The sequence below is a fragment of the Pangasianodon hypophthalmus genome, chromosome 3, assembly GCF_027358585.1.
Source record: "Pangasianodon hypophthalmus isolate fPanHyp1 chromosome 3, fPanHyp1.pri, whole genome shotgun sequence".
Classification (NCBI taxonomy): Eukaryota; Metazoa; Chordata; class Actinopteri; order Siluriformes; family Pangasiidae; genus Pangasianodon; species Pangasianodon hypophthalmus.
Window position 1 is genome coordinate 17,688,117 of NC_069712.1, and position 20,451 is coordinate 17,708,567.

Here is a 20,451-nt window from a genome sequence, read left to right on the forward strand (position 1 = left end):
ATGTGAAAGAAGCTTACTTATGCAATGTGTAATAGGTCATTTCCCTGATAATTATCACTATTTGTACTGTAATCAGGGGATAATTTACATGGGAGCACACAGGAACAGAGTTCTGTCACTTTTGGTTATGCTATAATTTGATTAAAAGTATTATACAAAAAAATATCTAACTAATTTACATTATAAAAAGATAACAATTAGAGAGCTACTAGTTAAGCTAATGCTTTTTGAGACCTCCCCTTTTAATGTTTCATGATCATTTAAGTCCCTGACATATAGTAATGGAAGAGCAGGTCAGTTGAATTTTTACTGACAGTCAGAGAATGCCTCAAATTTAGAATGCAATGAAAAATGCAGTGGCTGGGAGTGTGGCTGCTGGGAGACATGCTGGTAAAGTTACCCGCTGTACCAGCACGCCTCAGTCATATTACAAAGTATAACAGGCCATGACATACAAAGTATTTCATGAGGTCATATTATTATATCTAATGCTCCCCAAATTGCATTAAATAGTTGTTTGTGTGTATTTCAGGTTGAAATGTTGTAGTTACAATCACAAACTGTCAGATAGTGGCACTGGACCTATTCATTGAATCAGAATTGTAAAGATATTTATTGGCCAGGTAAGATTTCACTTGCAAGAAATTTGACTTGTCAGTTTTTCCCTTAGCACAGACTAAGTTGAAAAGAACGAGAAAAGAAATAATAAATATAAAATAAAATAAATAAAATAAAATAACAGATGGACAATCTGTACAGATTTGTGACCATTGGGTCATGCCAGCATGTGCAATGTAGTTATACAGTATGTGCAGAATTATGAAATCTGTATACAGGAAATCTGATCCTGGCACTGTGATAATTTTCTCCTCTTCTTCAGAAACACATAGTGCTGAGTCTGTGGAAAAATGTTTCACAGCCAGTGTATTGTGCTGCAGCCTTTTGCCATAGAGCCTTACATCTGACTTGCTTATTTACAGTGAGTCATACTGACACTGACGTATGAACACAGTAAGAGCTCAAATGTCACAACTGAACCTCACAATATGTTGGATTGTGGCAAATAATACTCAAAGTGCACCAAGAAACAAGAACTGGGAATTACTGACTACCACTGCACCCCCATGAACACTTTATACACTATATATAACACAATATAACAAGACAATAATTCATTTTTTCCACTCAAACAACTGGAGAAACTATGTATTTTTCTCCTAACGATCGTTCCCTTTAACATTTTTTATATCAGTGTTTTCTCTCAAAAATTTTGTGACAGCATAAGCACCTGAGAAACTTTAAAAGGGAGCTCAAAGAAAGTTCTAGTTTTTAATTGTTGTATTGTTTTTTATTGCTGTAAATGTATTGTTGCCTTTGACCAACTGTGTTGTTGCACTGAATCCAAAATGGAGTTGCACACAAGGAAATTTCCAAGCAAAAATGACAGACTGTTTTTTGCATAAGTCTGGTAAGGAATATAAAAATACATAAGCAGTTAGACAATAAGCACAGTCAGGTACATAATAAAAATGTAGAAATGTCTGGTACAATCACAACTTTCCAACTACAGAATTTATGAGCATGCTGCACTGGTGAGTGCATACAAAGAAAATACCCACATAACCACTGTAAATTATGGTGGTAGATCATTGATGCTTTGGGGCTGTTTTGTGGCTATTAGTCCAGAGCTTCTTGTGAAGACTGATGTCTTCATAAATTCTGCTACATACCAGGATATTGTAGCCCAAAACTTGTTTTCCCTGTGATGGATCTATCTGCCGTAGATGACTCTGTTAACAAAATAATGACCCCAAAATCAAGCACATCTAAATCAGTGCAAAATTGTTGTTGGTGTGGTGGAACAAAGTGTGTTACAATATATGTTGGCCATCTCACTCTCACTCGAATTTGAACTCTATTGATAAGCTGTGAACTGAATTGAAATGAGTTTAAATGGTCTGCATGGAAAAGAGTCCAAGATCCCTTTACAAGAGTCTCTATCTTTATTGGACATTACAGGAGGAGACACAATGCTATTATTTTCTCCAAGGGACTGGAACTTTGACTTCATAAAACAAAAATTGTAGGGACACCAATATTTTTGAAAGCAGCACTTCGCATGAAAAAAATTTTCTATTATAGAAAACCTTTTATAGTTGAAAATACATTTACTGTGTTGCAATACCACTGTAGATATCACTCAAAAATCACTCACTGCATGTTATGTATTTTATACATTAATTTATGCAAATTTTCTTGAAGAGTGCCAATGATTGTGTGAACTGTTGAGTATATAACTGAGAGAACACATGTTGCGTTTCTAAGCAACACTCCATGATGATTTTTACAATACTTACTGCTGTTATCACATTTTCACTAAAGTGTAAAGCAGCTGGTGGTGGTAATGAAATATTCCACACTTAGAGCAAAATGGCAGCAGCATCTAACACTTACACTGAGCCCTGAGGGTGTATAATCTTACAGAGATTTATGCACCATATATGAGGTTTAACAGATTTTAACTACTATATGACTAATGTGGTCTGAAATATAGTTAGAGTGTGTATCACCAGTATCATTTATGTAAGAGACACATTCCTTTGTTATTAAAAAGGTATTACTTTGCTATTAAAAAGGTATTGAGGTTTAGTAATATTGTATAATGTTTTGCAACATTATCTATCTGATTGGGTTTGTGCAAAATGGAGATTAGTTCAAATAAGAACACTAATGATTTTAACAGTAATCAATGTGTTTTATGCCTAACACATAAAAAAAAAGCTTACTGTATTAATGAGGCCTGTGTGTTTAAAAGAGAACATGTGTATGATGTTCCACTGATTAATTCCTTGTTAGTGGAGGTGGTGTTTCATGTGAAATCAAATCCATGTCTCCAATGTGGGAACGCACTCCATACTGTGACACCAGCAATAATGACTTATTATCATTCCAGGGATGAGTGACTGAAGTTCTGGATTTCCAGAGCTTTCTCTCAGAAAATCTTAAATGTAGCGTTTCCTTTAGGCATTTCCATGGGTTGAATGCTACAAGTCACAAACAAAATATATTAATCAACAGTAGACAAATTATTAGATTATACACTGCTATTCTCATACTGTGACAACTAATCGACGATCTATGTTTCAAATGTAAACCATGCACATTCATTAGTGTCATCCTGAGACTCTAATTATAATCATTAAATCACTAAAGTGTCAATTACTTGGCAACAACTAAAACTTTGAAGCCTACCCCGTATGTGGGTGATCTTTTAGTTTAAACTAATATTATTTCATTCTCCTCTGCTTTTACATAGCTAGAGTCCAGGCTTATTTTTCTGACTGCATCCAGACACAAAGAGGCTCACACTTAAAATGATTTCACTAACTGCCACCTACCCTACACCTACTTGTTACCCCCCCCCCCCCCCCCCCCCACACACACACACACACACACACACACACACACACACCACTCCACCACCTCTACCACCCACCCATGACCCCTAATTGCATCCCTCTATTTTATCTCTGTGTGTATGTTTACCTTACTTATTTTCTTTTGGCTTTCGTCTGAAAAAAAAAAAACACAAAACACAAAAACATCTTGCATGTTTGTTCTTCCACTCATTTCTCTAGGGATACAGAGTACGTTATGGATTTCAGTGACCCAGCTGATTGAATTGTCTAGCATTTCTAGTAAAAAATTCAGTTGTGTACAAGTTACTGTTTTGATGGCTTGCTGGGTTTGAAGGACAAAGGATGCAATTTGTGAAAATCCTCTTGTTTCTCAAACACTCTATCCAAACAACTAATGACAATCTTCTTCCATCTGGTCTGTTTCTGTCCTCTACCTGTCAGTCTGCTGTTTCTCTTGATCCTTGATTCAGTTTTGACCTTGTCTGACTAACAATATGCTTTAAAGCTTGTCCAAGATGTTTGTACGCCAAGTCATGCTGTTTCCAACCATAGCAAACATGTAGGTGGTGGCAAGGAGATCCCTGAACACTCTCACTCACTCATTCTCTTTCAGTAACCACTTTATCCACATAAGGGTCACAGTGGATCTGGAGCCTATCCAGAGAATACTGTGCATGAGGTGGGAATACACCTTGGATGGGACACCAGTCCATCATAGGGCACCATGCACACCACAGGAGCTGGAAAGAAACACATGTAGACATGGGGAGAACATGCACAGAAACTCCAAAGAGACAGTAACCTGAATCCCAGAACAAATTGCAAATACTTGATTATACCTACGGTTTTTAGCAAAGCCAAACTGGACATAATTATTTTCCAACACTGTGAATGTGTTGATAAGAGTATACAAATAAGGCTTCGCTTGTCAGTGTACATGCACTGGTTGAATGCAGGCAAGTGGAATTTTTTTTTTTTATATAAAAATACACTAGTCTTAATCCCCTTACAATGTAAACAATGTTTTAGAGTTTTTGTAGAACTGCCTAGAAATGCCTCTTTCTGGGTCTACCCCTAAAAGAGTATGTGGCAGCATTGTCTGTGCACAGGAGATAGATTGACAGTTTACTGCTAGGAGTGCATAAACTAGACAAAGCATTTTTTTAGAGATGCAGAACATCCTCAACCTTAATACAAAAAAAGAGATTTTGCCATATGAACCATACAAGGATGCAGATATGTGGCTTTGGCTTAAAATAACTTTTTTTTTTCTTTTTATGATGACCAGATGAGTAGTTCAAGCATGTCACTTTGTCACTCGATCCAGCATTCCTGCCAAAGATACAGATGCACCAATATAGCTATGCTCCTGCAGATGAGGATGTGTTCAGGCCAGCACTATGTTCGTGCGCTTTGGGGAGCACCATAAGGGGGTTTCACTGCCTTAAGACATGTTAGCTCACTGGGTAAAGAAAGTGATTGGCAAGCATACTTGGACGCATTTGAGAGATGTCTTTCAATGTGTGAAAATCACTTGTTATCTACTTTTAATACCATCATAACATCTGTACAATTCACAGTTCCACATTTATTCACACTTCACACACACACACACATTTTATATACATATATATATATATATATATATATATATATATATATATATATATATATATATATATATATATATATGTATATATATATATATATATATACCGATCAGCCATAACATTATGACCACCTGCCTAATATTGTGTAGGGCCACTTTTGCTGCCAAAACAGCCCTGATTCGTCGAGGCATGGACTCCACTAGATCCCTGAAGGTGTGTCGTGGTATCTGGCACAAAGCCTTTAACAGCAGATCCTTTAATTCCTGTAAGTTGCGAGGTGGGGCCTCCATGGATCAGACTTGATGGCCAGCACACCCCACAGATGTTCGATTGGAGTGAGATCTGGGGAATTTGGAGACCAAGTCAACACCTTGAACTCTTTGTCATGTTCCTCGAACCATTCCTGAACAATTTTTACAGTGTGGAAGGGTGCATTATCCTGCCGAAAGAGGTCACTTCCATTACGGTTGCCATGAAGGGGTGTACCTGGTCTGCAACAATGTTTAGGTAGGTGGTAGGTAGGTGTGTCAAAATAGCATCCACATGAATGCCAGGACCCAAAGTTTCCCAGCAGAACATTGCCCAGAACATCACACTGCCTCCGCCAGCTTGCATTCTTCCCATAGTGCATGCGGGTGCTATCTCTTCCCCAGGTAAACGATGCACCCAGCCTTCCACATGATGTAAAAGAAAATGTGATTTACTGGACCAGGCCAACTTCTTCCATTGCACCTTCTTTTGCCAGTGGACAGAGGTCAGCATGGGCACTCAGCAAGCTGTGATGCACTGTGTGTTCTGACACCTTTCTATCATAGCCAGCTTTAACTTTTCAGCAATTTGTGAGTACCCATGCTGACCCCTGTCCACCACCGAAAGTGCCTACAATGGGCACGTGAGCATGAGAACTGGACCATGGAGCAATGGAAGAAGGTGGCCTGGTCTGATGAATCATATTTTCTGGATGCTTGTGTGTTGCTTACCTGAGTAAGAGATGCAACTTACACAACTTAAAGGATCTGCCCTTAACATCTTGGTGCCAGATACCACAACACACCTTCGGAGATGACTGCCTGACAATTATATTCATACTGTACTTACTTCAGGTCACTGAACAGAAATGCCTCTAATTTTGTTCAGGCACCTTGCTAATTTGACTGGACATGTGAGGTGTGTCATTTGTAATCTCCTGATAAAGTCTTGTTTTTAAATCTAATTTAGCATAAATCCAAAATTAAAAAAAAAAATCTTGCATTACCACCTGCCAAGACCCAATCTTAGTGCACAAACAAGTCTAAAACTTCTGTCAGGTTTGGATAAGACTGATGGAAATGTATGTAGGTTAAAATAAAAGTGTTTATTAACACAAGGCAAACAATACACAATTGGCAGGCAAAAGCCAAAAAAAAACAGACATAAGAGTCAGAAACCATAAAAAGCAAACAGACCAAACAACTAATCAAAAGGGGAAAATCAAAGGACAAAAACAAAAGAATGATAGCAAATATCATACACAGGTGTACAAAAAAAGGTTAGGAATTGGATGATAAGGGAGCAAACAAGACTTAGCAAAGAACAGCTGAAACTACACTGTATTTATATAAAAGGTAATAGAAACAGGTGTGTTTAATCAGGATGTAGGTGAACTTAATTGAATACAACAGGAAAGGTGGGTGTGGGAGTGAGCAAGGGATTCTGGGAATGATAATGGGTAATAATTAGAAACAGGTGAGCTAAATCCGGATGCTGGTGAACATGTAACTGGACACAACTAGGATGGTGACGGGGTGCAGGGTGCTTGTGCCACTACCCTCACCTCCATCCCCACATCTAGACCTAGGTTATGGCTAGTAGCTTTGTATTTTCAGTGGTTCCTTTCAGAGGGGGAAATTTTGAGTGAGTAAAGGGCGGTTGCATTTATGCAGGTTTGCCTTGTCTTTGGGATAATATGGCATCTACACCTACTTCAGAAGTGCCAAATTCCACCATTAAAGGGTGTTTTGGATCTGGGTACTTCAGAATGGGTGCCACAGTGAAGCATGTTTGTTCCATTTATAGGTGTGTGAGACTGGTTAGGGGTATCCCCTAATAAATCCTCAAGAATTGAAGAAAACCTAAGAAACCATTGTAGCTTCTTAACACATGCTACGTAGGTCAGGTTTAGTGAAGAACCAAAGGTCTCTAAGCTGTACAAGGGCTGATGGAACTAAGGGGAGTTTGACATTATTTAAGCCCTTATACTCATGGCATGGACATAAACCTTTCCGCAAAAATGAATCCAGTGGCTGCAGGTGATTTGGAGGGCCTGATGTAACCTCGTTCAAGTGCCTTTTTGATGTTCTCTTCTGTAACCTTATGTTCCACTGAAGACTGGGGGTAGGTCAGGACCTTGGTGGTATGACTCCCTCTAGTAGCTCCATGGAAAAGTCATTAGGGGTGATGTGGAAGAAATTCAGTGGCCGTTGTCTTATTAAAGACTGACAAAAAAAAGTCTTGATATTGGGCTGGAATTCCTACCTGGTCAGTCTTTCTAATGAAGTGTATGAAAGTAAAAGCTGTGCTTTCATGATGCATGGTTCAAAACAGGAGTCACATGACCAGATGAGATAAAAGGATGGCATGTTTGCTTAAGAACAAAAAGGAAAAAAAGGCTCTGAGACAGGTGGAGCCCCTTAACTTGCATCATTTCAAGAAGCTGGATGGGAGCATGAGGACAATCTTCCAAGGTGGAGGGAAGAGTTGATCTTGTTTGTCAGCATTCAAGAAGGCGCTTGTCCAAACGGATCAAGAGGTCCAAATGGATAAGAGAGTCTATAAAAGGGGTTAAGAGAGTCTGTAAGAGTTGCAGATTCATCCCTGTAAGCCAGCTCAGCGACTAGGTCAGGGTGAAAACCTTCCTACAGGCTACTAAAAGGGCTGCCTTATTTCAGTCATTATTAGTAGACAAAGTGAGGAACTTTAAGTGAGGAACTTTAACTTTATGCTTGGATGCCAAAACTGACCTTTGTGAAAGTGAAACTAAAAGTCACAGGATCTACACTTGCGAGAATGACCTTGAAATGAAATACGAAATCAAGTATGAATGAAATAGTCCTAAAAAAGTTGAAAATTTTCTTGCCACTTCACTTCTGTTTCAGACAGTGTTAGGTTGCTCAAGCATCATCTCTGAATAAAAACAAATTAAGAATTCTATACGGGAAGAATCTGAACAGGATGTCTAGAAAAATATAGGGAATACTAACCCTAGGCACCCAGCTGGTCTACAGTGGCACTGAGAGTGAAGGACTGTTGCTGTCCCTGTAGGACAGTGATACCTCAAGGTTGTTTTTTATTGTTTAGTGTTTTTTTGTGTTTTTCTTCTCTAAAGAATATGAATAACTTAGTTATTTAACAAGCTTAAGTAATTTGACTACACATATATACATAGAAATTTAAAATACCAAATGTGGAATGAACTACAGATATGTATGACATATTCTATTTTTTATGTTCTTCTTTATCTCTTTTTTCCCCTTTGAAGAATTCAGTGAACTAAGCATTTTTTCAGCATCCAAGAAAGAATTGAATCACCTCAAATCAATGATTTATCATAGTTAAAACAAGGAATTGCCAAAGAGTAGCTGCTAACTAATGATGCAGTACCGTTATTTTTACAACCATGCCACTAATAGCAACAGACTCTAATGCTTGCACAGGCTCTGAGGCTGAGCATTTTGTCAGAGACACCAGTGAAAACTGAGCCCATGATTTACACTTGGTCCCTCTGCTCCATTACAAGGTGTAGTAAATATTTAGCAGGCTGACCTCAAGTTCTTAGCAAGTATCAAGCTCTGTCATGAGCAGTGTGGAACAAATAGATTTTCTGCCTGAACCAATATGCCAGACCTCAGAGACTTTACTGTCTCACACTGCCTCTTCACACACCTACCTGCTGTTCCCTGTCTACTCACTCTCCCATCTGGAAGCACAGCTGGAAAACACACTCCTTTGACAAAAGCAGAAAATATAGAACATATAGTGACTTCAGAACAACTTATAATGTGTGAAATTCTGATACAGAGTCTATATGGAAAAATTAGTCATCTGAATACTGCACAGATCACACAGATAAGTGTGAGGTATTCACATTCACAACACACTGTGCAAACACTGTATCAGGATTCTCCATGTTTATAGTGAGGTCACCAATTTTTTTTTTTGCACTACATTCCTATATTCCTATACCTATATTCCTAGGTAATATCTTTCGGATTTTTTAGGAAGAAGTGCAGGAGGCTTTGGCTTTAGCTTTGGCTTTTTTTTCCCTTCCACTTTCCTGGCCATTCGTGGAGAAAAATGATGGGGCTTAAACCCTGCATTGATTGCAGGGGACTCAATGCTATCACAAGAAAAGAAGATGATAAATAAAATCACTTAATTAATAAATCTGGCCAGTACGAATATCTAATCATTTCATTTAGACTGGTTAATGCCCTTTCAGTTTTTCCAGCCCTTGTAAATGTATTATTTTGAGAATTATTAGACCTCTTTCTGATTGTGTACATTATTTTTTCACTCTCAATTAAAGAACATGTCAAACATGCATGTCTGGTCCTGGCCAAGCTCCTGGAAAAATCAACTCTATGTCAAACTGGAGAAGCATGAATTTCACAAACTCAGAGTCACCTTCTTAGAATATATCCTTGTTGCACATCTCAAAAAAAAGAAAAGAAGAAAAGAAAAACCCCGTCACAACATCAACAGAAGTCAAGAATACTCTGGACAAGGTAGGCGTATCATTGTAAAATCTACAATCAAGAGACGCCTTCATGAATGTAAATACAGAAGATTTCCAACAAGGTGCAAACCACCGGTAACATTCAAGAACAGGGAAACCAGATTAGACTTTGCCAGAAAACATTTAAAAAAGCCTCCTATGTTCTGGAATAAGATTCTTTGGACTGATGAAACCAAGATTAACTTGTACCAGAATGATGGGAAGAGAAAAGTATGGTGAAAGAAAGGAACAGCTCATGATCCAAAGTATACCACATCATATGTCAAACATGGTGGAGGCAGTGTTACGCCATGGGCATGTATGGCTGCCAATGGAACGGGCTCACTGGTGTTTATTGATGATGTGACTGCTGACAGAAGTAGCAAGATGAATTCTGAGGTGTATAGGGCTATACTGTCTGCTCACATTCAGCCACATGCTACAAAACGTCTCCAGGTTACGTATGTAACCATGGTTCCCCGAAGGGAACGAGACGCTGCGTCGAAACGCTATGGGAACGCCTTCAGCGTGACCGCGCTCTGAATTACTGAATAATGTCTAATCAGTCTAATTAATGGCGAGACGTCACAGACAGGGTGACGGAACGACCCGGAAGCATAAAAGCCCGAGCGGCATGCACCGCGCTAGCTTTCAAGAAATGAGGCAAGCGCGGCAGGGATGCCGGAAGTGTGGCACCGAGACGCAGTGTCTCGTTCCCTTCGGGGAACCATGGTTACATACGTAACCTGGAGACGTTCCCCTTCAGGAACTCGAGCTGCGTCGAAACGCTATGGGAACGAGTATGCCCACGCCGCCAGACTTACAAATCCCTGCCTAGTGTGGGAAAGGCACAGCTAAGGCACAAGGACAGAAGAGCCAGGAGTGGCTCGCATATCCAGGCCATAGAACCTGGTAAAAGTGAGGGGCGTGGACCAACCCGCCACGTCGCAGATGTCCTGCATGGACACACCTGCCAAGAAGGCCTTGGAGGCCGCCACACCTCGGGTCGAATGAGCCTTGACCCCCAGGGGCGAGGGGAGACCAGAGGACTCGTAGGCCAGGGACGTGGCTTTCACGATCCACCGGCTGAGGGTCTGCTTAGTAGCAGAACGACCCCTCTTAGGGGGACCAAAGCATACAAACAATTGGTCCGCCTTCCTCCACAGGGCAGTTCTGTGGACGTACGCATCCAGTGCTCGCACTGGACACGTACAGTTGAGCTTCCGTTGGTCGGGCTCCCGAAAGGGAGGAGGGCAGAAGGCCTGCAGCACGACTGGCCGTGGCGCCGAGGAGGGGACTTTCGGTACGTACCCCGCTCGGGGGTACAAGAACGTTTGGCCAAACCGGGCGCAAAGTCTAAATAGGAAGGGGCCACCGAGAGGGCCTGAAGATCCCCCACTCTCCTCAGAGAGGAAATAGCCAAAAGAAAGGCAGTTTTTAACGTCAAGAGACGGTCCGAAATCTCCTCTATAGGCTCGAAGGGGGGTTTGCAAAGAGCATCTAAAACCACGGCCAGGTCCCACGGAGGGACCCAAGATCGCACTGGAGGCCTCAGCCTCAGTGCACCGCAGAGGAAACATGTAACCAGGGGGTGCCTGCCCACTGACTGGCCACCAAGAGGGGCGTGGCAGGCCGCAATGGCCGCCATGTACACCTTCAGGGTAGAGTGGGTCAGCCCCGCGGAGAGGCGGGCCTGCAAGAACTCCAGCACTGTACCAACCGGGCAGTGAACAGAATCGAGCCGGCGGTCTCCGCACCAGGAAGTGAAAAGTTTCCACTTCAAGGCATACAGTTTCCTCGTTGAGGGAGCTCTGGACTGGAGGATGGTCTCAACAACCTCGGCTGGGAGACCGGAAGCTCTGAGTTGTGCCCCCTCAGAGGCCACACCCAGAGCTTCCACAACTCCGGGCGGGGGTGAAGAATGTCGCCCCCTGCCTGTGAGAGCAGGTCCCTCCTGACGGGAATCACCCATGGAGAGCCGTCGAGAAGGGAAATCAGGTCCGAGAACCACGCTCGGCCCGGCCAGAACGGGGCTACTAGCAACAGGCGGACCCCGTCCCGGTGCACTCTCTCCAGAACTCAGAGAGCAGAGCGACCGGGGGAAAGGCGTACAGACGCAGCCTCGGCCACGCCTGTGCCATAGCATCCAGTCCCAGGGGAGCTGGATGAGTCAGAAAGAACCAAAGGGGGCAGTGCGACGTCTCCTGCGTCGCAAACAGGTCGACCTGAGCTCGACCGAACACCCGCCATATCTGCTCCACCACCTCAGGGTGGAGTCTCCATTCCCCGGGGATCGGCCCCTGCCTCGACAGGGCGTCTGCTCCCGTATTGAGACAGCCAGGGATATAAGCTGCTCTCAGCGAGAGGAGCTTTCTCTGGGACCACACAAGGATCTGGAGCGCCAGCCTGTAAAGGGGGCGCGAACGCAGACCTCCCTGGTGGTTGATGTAATAGGCCACTGCCGTGTTGTCGGTGCACACCAACACGTGACGACCTCTTAGGTCCGGGAGAAAATGTTTTAGTGCTAGAAGCACGGCCAGCATCTCCAGGCAGTTGATGTGCCAAGTGAGACGGCGGCAACTCCACAGACCACGGGCTGAGCGGCCACTCATGACCCCACCCCAACCGGTGAGGGACGCGTCCGTCGCTAGCATTACGCGGCGACCAGGAGCTCCCAGCACCGGGCCCTGAGACAAGAAGCCAGGCTTCCTCCACATGTCTAGAGCCCGCAGGCACCGCCTCGTGACTCTGATCATCCGGAGCGGATTTCCCCTCAGGGAGAACCCCCTGGTCTTGAGCCACCACTGTAAGGGCCTCATATATAACAGGCCAAAGGGTATTACGATGGACGCTGCTGCCATCAACCCCAGCAGTTTCTGGAACTGCTTGACAGTGAGTGACCGGCCTTCTCTCACTCTTGCGACTGCCGTGCGGATTGACTCTATCCGAGCGGGAGACAAACGCGCCTGCATCGTGGTCGAATCCCACACCACGCCCAGGTAAGTGGTTCTCTGAACCGGAGAAAGCACACTTTTCCCGGCGTTTAGCCTTAACCCCAGTTTTTTCATGTGGGTGAGAACAACATCTCGATGCCGAACCGCCAACTGCTCTGATCGAGCTAATATCAACCAATCGTCGATATAGTTCAGTATGCGGATGCCCTGGAGTCGCATAGGAGCCAGAGCAGCATCCACACACTTCGTGAAGGTGCGGGGTGAGAGTGCTAGGCCGAAAGGAAGAACCCGATACTGGTAAGCTTCGCCCCCGAAAGCGAACCTCAGGAACTTCCTGTGTTGGGTCAATCGTTACAAACCAGTCCTCGGACCTGATCTGAGACACAACCTGAGTGACCATGAGCATCCTGAACTTCAGTCGAGCAACTGAGAGGTTCAACTGCCGCAAGTCCAAGATAGGACGCAGCCCCCCATCCTTCTTAGGAACAATGAAGTAGCGGCTGTAAAAGCCGGACTCTCTGTTGTGAGGAGGGACCACCTCGATGGCCTCCTTCCTCAGGAGAGTGCACACTTCCTGCTCCATCACCAGAGCCTGCACGGGGCCCACCAAGACCGCTGCGCCCTGAAGCACCGTAGGTGGCAGGGTTGGCAGACCGGCCTCCCGAGGACACCGAGGCGTGACGGGCACCGTATGATGAGGTGAACGCCGCCACTCCCCAGAGGGGCGCGCCCTCAGCAGCCCTGGGCCCAAACCGTCAGGGCTTCTTCGCCGTGGCCCTCCTTGACAGAAGAATGGTCCTCAGATCCGTTTTAGTGTCGGAGGGACCAGGCCTGGAGCGCCGTCGAGACTCCCGGTCCCGCCTCAGGGGAGCACGGGAGGCGACGCTCTGTTTCTGCGCCTCCCTATGGGAGGCGACCGTACACGGAGGGGGCTGCCCCCGCCCGGCAGCCCCACGAGAGCGATGAGGGAGAAACCACTGAAAGGCCACAGCCTGAGCGCAAGCCTGTAGGTACCTGTCGACGACAGAGTCTACCGTGTCGCCGAACAGGCCAGAAGGAGCCACTGGGGCGTCCATAAGAACGACCCTGTCCTTCTCCTTCATGTCAGACAGGGTCAGCCAAAGGTGCCTCTCCGCTGCCACCAGGACTGCCATAGACCGGCCGATAGCACAGGCGATCTCCTTGGTGGCACGGAGGGAAAGGTTAGCGGCCCGCCTGAGCTCCTCCAGGTGCTCAGACGGCATCTCCCCCTCACCCAGCTCTTTGAGCAGGTCGGCCCGGTACGCCTGTAAGACGCCCATAGTGTGCAGACACGCACCGGCCTGACCCGCTGCCGCGTACGCTTTGCCCACGAGCGCCGAGGTGGTACGCAACGGCTTAGTGGGCAACACCGGAGCCTTCAGGGACGATGCCGTGTCAGGGGACAGATAGCATGCTAGCGTCTGTTCAACCCTGGGCATCGTCCTATAACCAGCCACGTCAAGCCCCGCCATGTTAGCATAATGAGAGGAGGTGGGAGTAAATAGACGGGCGGAAAAGGGCCTGTTCCACGACCTCGACACCTCAGTGTGGAGGTCAGGAAAGAACGGCAGGCTCCGGGGTCGAGGTGGCGGTCTGCTGCGCAAAAAGCGCTCATCGAGCTTCGACCTCGCCGGCGAAACCCGAGTCTCAGCAGGCCAGTCGATACTCGACTTAGCGACGGCCCGCGAAACCACCTCCAGCAGCTCCTCATATTGGGGAGACTGCGGCGCAGGATCGGCGCCCTCCATGTCAACCTCAAGCGCCGGGCCCGCTCCCCGGGGGGAAGAAACCGCAGAGCGTGCTTCCGAACCCAGGGAGCGGACGGTAGATCTGGAGGGTGAGGAAGGAGAAAAGGCCTCGCCCGTCTCCATTCCCTCCACCAGATCCAGCTGCGAGCCCCACGAATGCAGACGCTGCTCTGCCTCGGCAGAAGCGGGGCCGGCACCGCGAGGCTCACGAGTGAAGGCTCCCTCCTCGAAGAGAGCCTTCCGAGAGCGGAGCATGCGCAGCGACAAACGCTCGCAATGCGAGCAGCCGGCTCCCTCGAGAGCCGACTCTGCGTGCTCCGCTCCCAAACAGACAACGCAAAGGCTGTGTGTATCACCGCCCGTGATATAACGCGGGCAGGGAGGGACACACAGCCTAAAACGCTGTCCGCTAATCTGACTGACAATATAACATAGAGCGCTTGCTGAATGACAGAAAGCTAGCGCGGCGCATGCCGCTCGGGCTTTTATGCTTCCGGGTCGTTCCGTCACCCCGCCCGTGACGTCTCGCCATTAATTAGACTGATTAGACATGTAATTCAGAGCGCGGTCACGCTGAAGGCGTTCCGATAGCGTTTCGACGCAGCTCGAGTTCCTGAAGGGGAACAACACAAAACAATAACTGCGTATATACCCCCCCCCCACCCACCCCCCAGCTCCGCCGAGCCTACTGCCGGCATGCAATGGGCCCAGAGGGAGAACTGTTGCGAGAGCCCATCCGCAATACCATGCTGAGCCCCCGCTTGATGTTGCACCTGGAAAGAAAAATCCTGGAGGGAGAGGAACCACCTGGTGATATGGGCATTGGTATCCTTTGCCCTGGCCACTGCAGAGGAGTGTGGTCAGTCACCAGGGTGAAGTGTCGGCCCGCCAGGTAGTAGCGCAGATGCCCTCTACAGCACACTTGATGGCCAGGGCCTCTCTCTCCATGGCCACATGCATCCTCTCTGCGGGGGTCAGCTTTTGGCTTATGTAGAGCACCGGGTGCTCCTCCCCGTCAAATGTCTGGGAGAGAGGCTATAGAGAAGAAGTTAGGCACAAACCTCCTGTAGTATCCTGCCGACCCCAAAAAGGCACATACCTGTTTCTTCGTTGTGGGATGGGGATATTCCTTAACAACTTCCACCTTCTCCTGTGGCTTTAGAAGCCCCCAGCCAATCTGGTAGCCCAGGTACTGTGCCTCGTTCAGCCACAGATGACAATTCCTGGGATTGGCGGTCAACCTAGCCTTCCAGAGCTCTCCCATGACCTCCTCAAGGTGGTAGAGGTGGTCAGAACAGGTGGAGGAGTGAATGAAAACATCCACCAGGTAGGCAGCCGCGAACTGGCAATGTGGCTGCAGGATGATGTCCATCAGGCATTGGTAGGTGGCTGGAACTACGTGAAGGCCAAAGGGGAGAACTCAGTACTGCCAGTGGCAGCTGGCGGTGGTGAAGGCTGTCTTTGGCTTGGCCTCTGGGCTGAGGGCTACTTGCCAATATGCCTTGGTGAGGTTGAGGGTGGAGATAAACTGGGCTCTCCCCAGTCACTCCACCAGGTCGTCAACCCTGGGGAGGGGGTAGCTGTCAAAGTCCGAGACCTGGTTGAGCCGCCGGAAGTCGTTACAAAGGCGGATGCTTCCATAGGGCTTGGGGACCACAACAATGGGGCTGGACCGGGGCTGGTTGACTGTTCAATCACCCTGTCGTGGAGCATACGGCTGACTTTCTCCTCTATAGCCTTATGGCAGGCCTCTAGGATGCAGTAGGGCCACTGTTTAACCACAACTCCCAGTGGGGTCTTGATGTCATGGTGGACCAGGTGCGTTAGGCCCAGAGTGGAGGAGTGGATGTCAGCAAACTGGTCCACCAGCTCAGATAGCGCCGGGGTGAGCTCCTCTCCTCAGTGGACCAAGGTACGCTCGAGTGGACCTGTGGGGAGACTAGCAACTGCTGACACCGCGGGGGCAGGTTCAACCCATTTTTTCAGCAGATTTATGTGGTAAAGTTGGGTGTCTGTGCACTTACCTGGTTGTTGCAAGCAATAGTTCACAGGACCCACCCTCTTGAGGACCGTGCAAGGGCCCCGCCAGTGGGCCAGGAACTTACAGGAGGCACTGGAAAGGAGGAGGAGGACCTGGTCCCCAGGCTGGAACTCCCAGAAGAGGAGCTCGAAGGGGGTGAAACCCGTGGACACTTGTGGAGTCTCTTGGACAGCGAAGAGGACATTTCCTCGCAAAGAGGTCCCAGTTCCTCCCTTCCTCGTCTACCACATACCACAGCATGCAACTGAGAGTCTGGTTAGAGCGCTCCACGAGACCATCAATCTGAGGGTGGTAGACGGACGTCCTCAGATCCTTTACCTGCAACAACTGACACAGATACACCATTAGCTTGGACATAAAGGGTGTACCTTGGTCTGTGAGGATTTCCTTAGGGATCCTGACGCGGCTGAAGAGGAGAAGGAGTTCTCTGGCGATGTTGCGGGAGGTGGCTTTCTGAAGTGGTACTGCCTTGGGGTACCGATTGGCATAGTCCACGATGAACAGCTACCATGGCTCCTGGGGTGTGTTGTATGGAGCAGCCATATTTATAGGTCACAGTGTGTTCTGGGAAGTGGAGTTTGTGGAATGCATGGACCTGACACCTGTCCACACTGAAATTTTAGATTTAACCATTTTTTAATAAGAACGTATTACATTTCTCGATTACCTTCAATTAAATGGCTCACTTAAAAAACTTGTTTGTGACTGTTTATTTTAAATGAAAACATTCTAAATCTAATTTGAAAAGGCCTGAAACTTGATCATTTCAATTAGACACAACATACATTTGTCTTCTAATTGATAGTAGCTGTGTATATGAGGCTAATAGATTTAATTAGTTTATCCTGACTTTAATAAACCACTAATTTGAGTCCCATTAAGAGCTGAGAGCTTTCCAGTTAATATGCTTTTAAATACAATAATTTAGTTCTTTAATAAAAAAAAATTTGATTCATATTCTTCTTTATTTAATTACCCGTCTGTACCTTTTGTCGTCTGAACCAATGCAACAAAACATAAGAATGTCCAGGTGAAGAAAAAATGAGTTAGCACTAGTAACAACAACCAAATCTATAAATCTAATTTTAATAAGCCTCCACAGTTTTAATTTTACCAAAAAAATTGCTTTAATTGGCAGTAAGATGTTAGATGAATATTATGGACTCAGATCAGCATGGCCAGCTGGTTTGCTATAAAAGGACACAAGTCAGTGCTGGAATTTCCCCCAGACAGCATCAAGTATAATTATTAAAACTGACCCAGATCAGTTAGAGTGTCTGACAGGACAGTTCAGGGTACGAAACAGCTAGTGGCATGGTTAAGCAATGAAAATGGGTCATTCACTGGAGCAATACACAATGCAAAGTCCCCTACATGCTAAACATATACAGTTGAGGTCAAAAGTTTACATACCCCTTTCAGAATCCGCAAAATGTTTATTATTTTACCAAAATAAGAGGGATCATACAAAATGCATGTTATTGTTTATTTAGTGCTGACCTGAATAAGATATTTCACATAAAAGATGTTTACATATAGTCCACAAGAGAAGATAATAGTTGAATTTATAAAAATGACTCCATTCAAAAGTTTACATACCCTTGATTCTTAATACTGTGTTGTTACCTGAATGATTCACAGCTGTGTTTTTTCTGTTTACTGATAGTTGTTCAAGAGTCCAGAAGGAAAAACTCCAGAAGGAAAAACCATGCATTAAGAGCCGGGGGGTGAAAACTTTTTGAATTTGAAGATCAGGGTAAATTTAACTTATTTTGTCTTCTGGGAAAATGAAACAGTACTAAATGAAAAAATACGATATTTAGGCAAAATAAGAAAAATGTACACATCTCCATTCTGTTCAAAAGTTTTCACCCCCCCGGCTCTTAATGCATGTTTTTTCCTTCTGGAGCATCAGTGAGCGTTTGAACCTTCTGTAATAGTTGCATATGAGCCCTGCAGTTGTCCTCAGTGTGAAAAGATGGATCTCAAAATCATACAGTCATTGTTGGAAAGGGTTCAAATACACAAAAAATGCTGGAAAACCAAAGAATTTGTGGGACCTGAAGGATTTTTCTGAAGAACAGCAGGCAGTTTAACTGTTCAGGACAAACAAGGGACTCTTGAACAGCTATCAGTAAACAAAAAAACACAGCTGTGGATCATTCAGGTAACAACACAGTATTAAGAATCAAGGGTATGTAAACTTTTGAACGGGGTCATTTTTATAAATTCAACTATTATTTTCTCTTGTGGACTATATGTAAACATCTTTTATGTGAAATATCTTATTCAGGTCAGCACTAAATAAACAATAACATGCATTTTGTATGATCCCTCTTATTTTGGTAAAATAATAAACATTTTGCAGATTCTGAAAGGGGTATGTAAACTTTTGACCTCAACTGTATGCAACTAACCAATCCAGAATCAATAAGAAAAACAAACAAACAAAACAAAAAAACCTCACAAAGATGAGATCTCTCTTTGACTGTTCATGTACGTGCATATGAAACAATATTATGTATATATATATATATAAAGAATGGTTAAAGATAATTGTGGAGTGCGTTTAATGAAAGACTAGAGGCACTATAGTTATACAAATTGTACTTTAAACTCATTTTCCTACATGGCAATTAATTCACTCTAAATGAAATGAATGTTGCAACCTAAAGTAATAAAAAGGTTCAATCTAAAATAGTACACAGGTCTTTACAGAGAGCATAAGGAGAGGAACAAGTAAGAGTACAGTGGTATGATTAATAACTCTGGAAAAGCAAAGAAATAAAAAAAACATTGCATTTGACAGACTAATCTGGATCTTATCATACTTAGTATGCAAGCAAAAGCTGAGTGTAAACCTCTCACTCCAGTGGGCACAAAGATTGAAGGCAAGCCTCCGAGAGACTGCCAGCACTGAGTAAGCCTTTTATCTCTTCATAAAAAAAACACAAAACCTCCATAAATTTGTCATTCCTAATTTATATAGGGTCACAAACTTCCAGTAGTGAAATGACATGACATTGAGGCACTTCAGTAGGCCTGAAGTGACTGTAGACAAAGGGACACTGCAGCTTTTGAGATAGAGAGAGAGCTAGTGCAGTACATACTGTATGTGTCCCACTCAGGTGAAATGACCTTTCAGAGGAGCAAATGACAGATTTGCAAACACAAGTCTAAGTGTCTGTTCAATATATTTGATTAGAGACATGGAAACATCCCTAAACAATTCAGTATATGAGATATGGCAAAGGTATGAGGCCAGTATCTAATAATAGCCTGAGCTTTAGTCATTCAGCTCAACAGCAGAGATAGATAGATAGATAGATAGATAGAGATCGAGATAGAGATTCCCATGAGGGAAATTCTTGTATTACAGCAGCATGGTCAGTAGCAAGATACAACACGTACACACACAAAATATAAAATACAATAAGTTAAATTAAATGTAGTAGTGCAGATATGGAACATAGTTGTAGATTTAACCAGATTTACATCAGTATTTACATAAGTACACTTGTGAAAACTGGTAGTGAATAATGAATATGAAGACCCTTGAGAATGTAGAATGTAATGACAGCTTTCTAAATGATAGCTTTCTTGTAGTAGTGTAATGTGAAAGTGTTATCATCTGTCACACACAGGTGAGCTGTTGTACAATGTTACTGCGAATGGTAAGAATGAACTCCTGTAACGTCCTCTGTGACAACGAATTTGAACGAGTCTTTTGTAGAATGACTCTGTAGTGTGTTGTAGAGTGGATGAGACGGATTGTCCATGATGGAGAGCAGTTTGTTCAGTGACCTCCTGTTCCTCACTGACTCAAACGTCTCCAGTTTGTGTCCAATGATAGATCCAGCCTTGCGAATAAGCTTGTTAATCCTGCTGGTATCCCTGGCACCCCC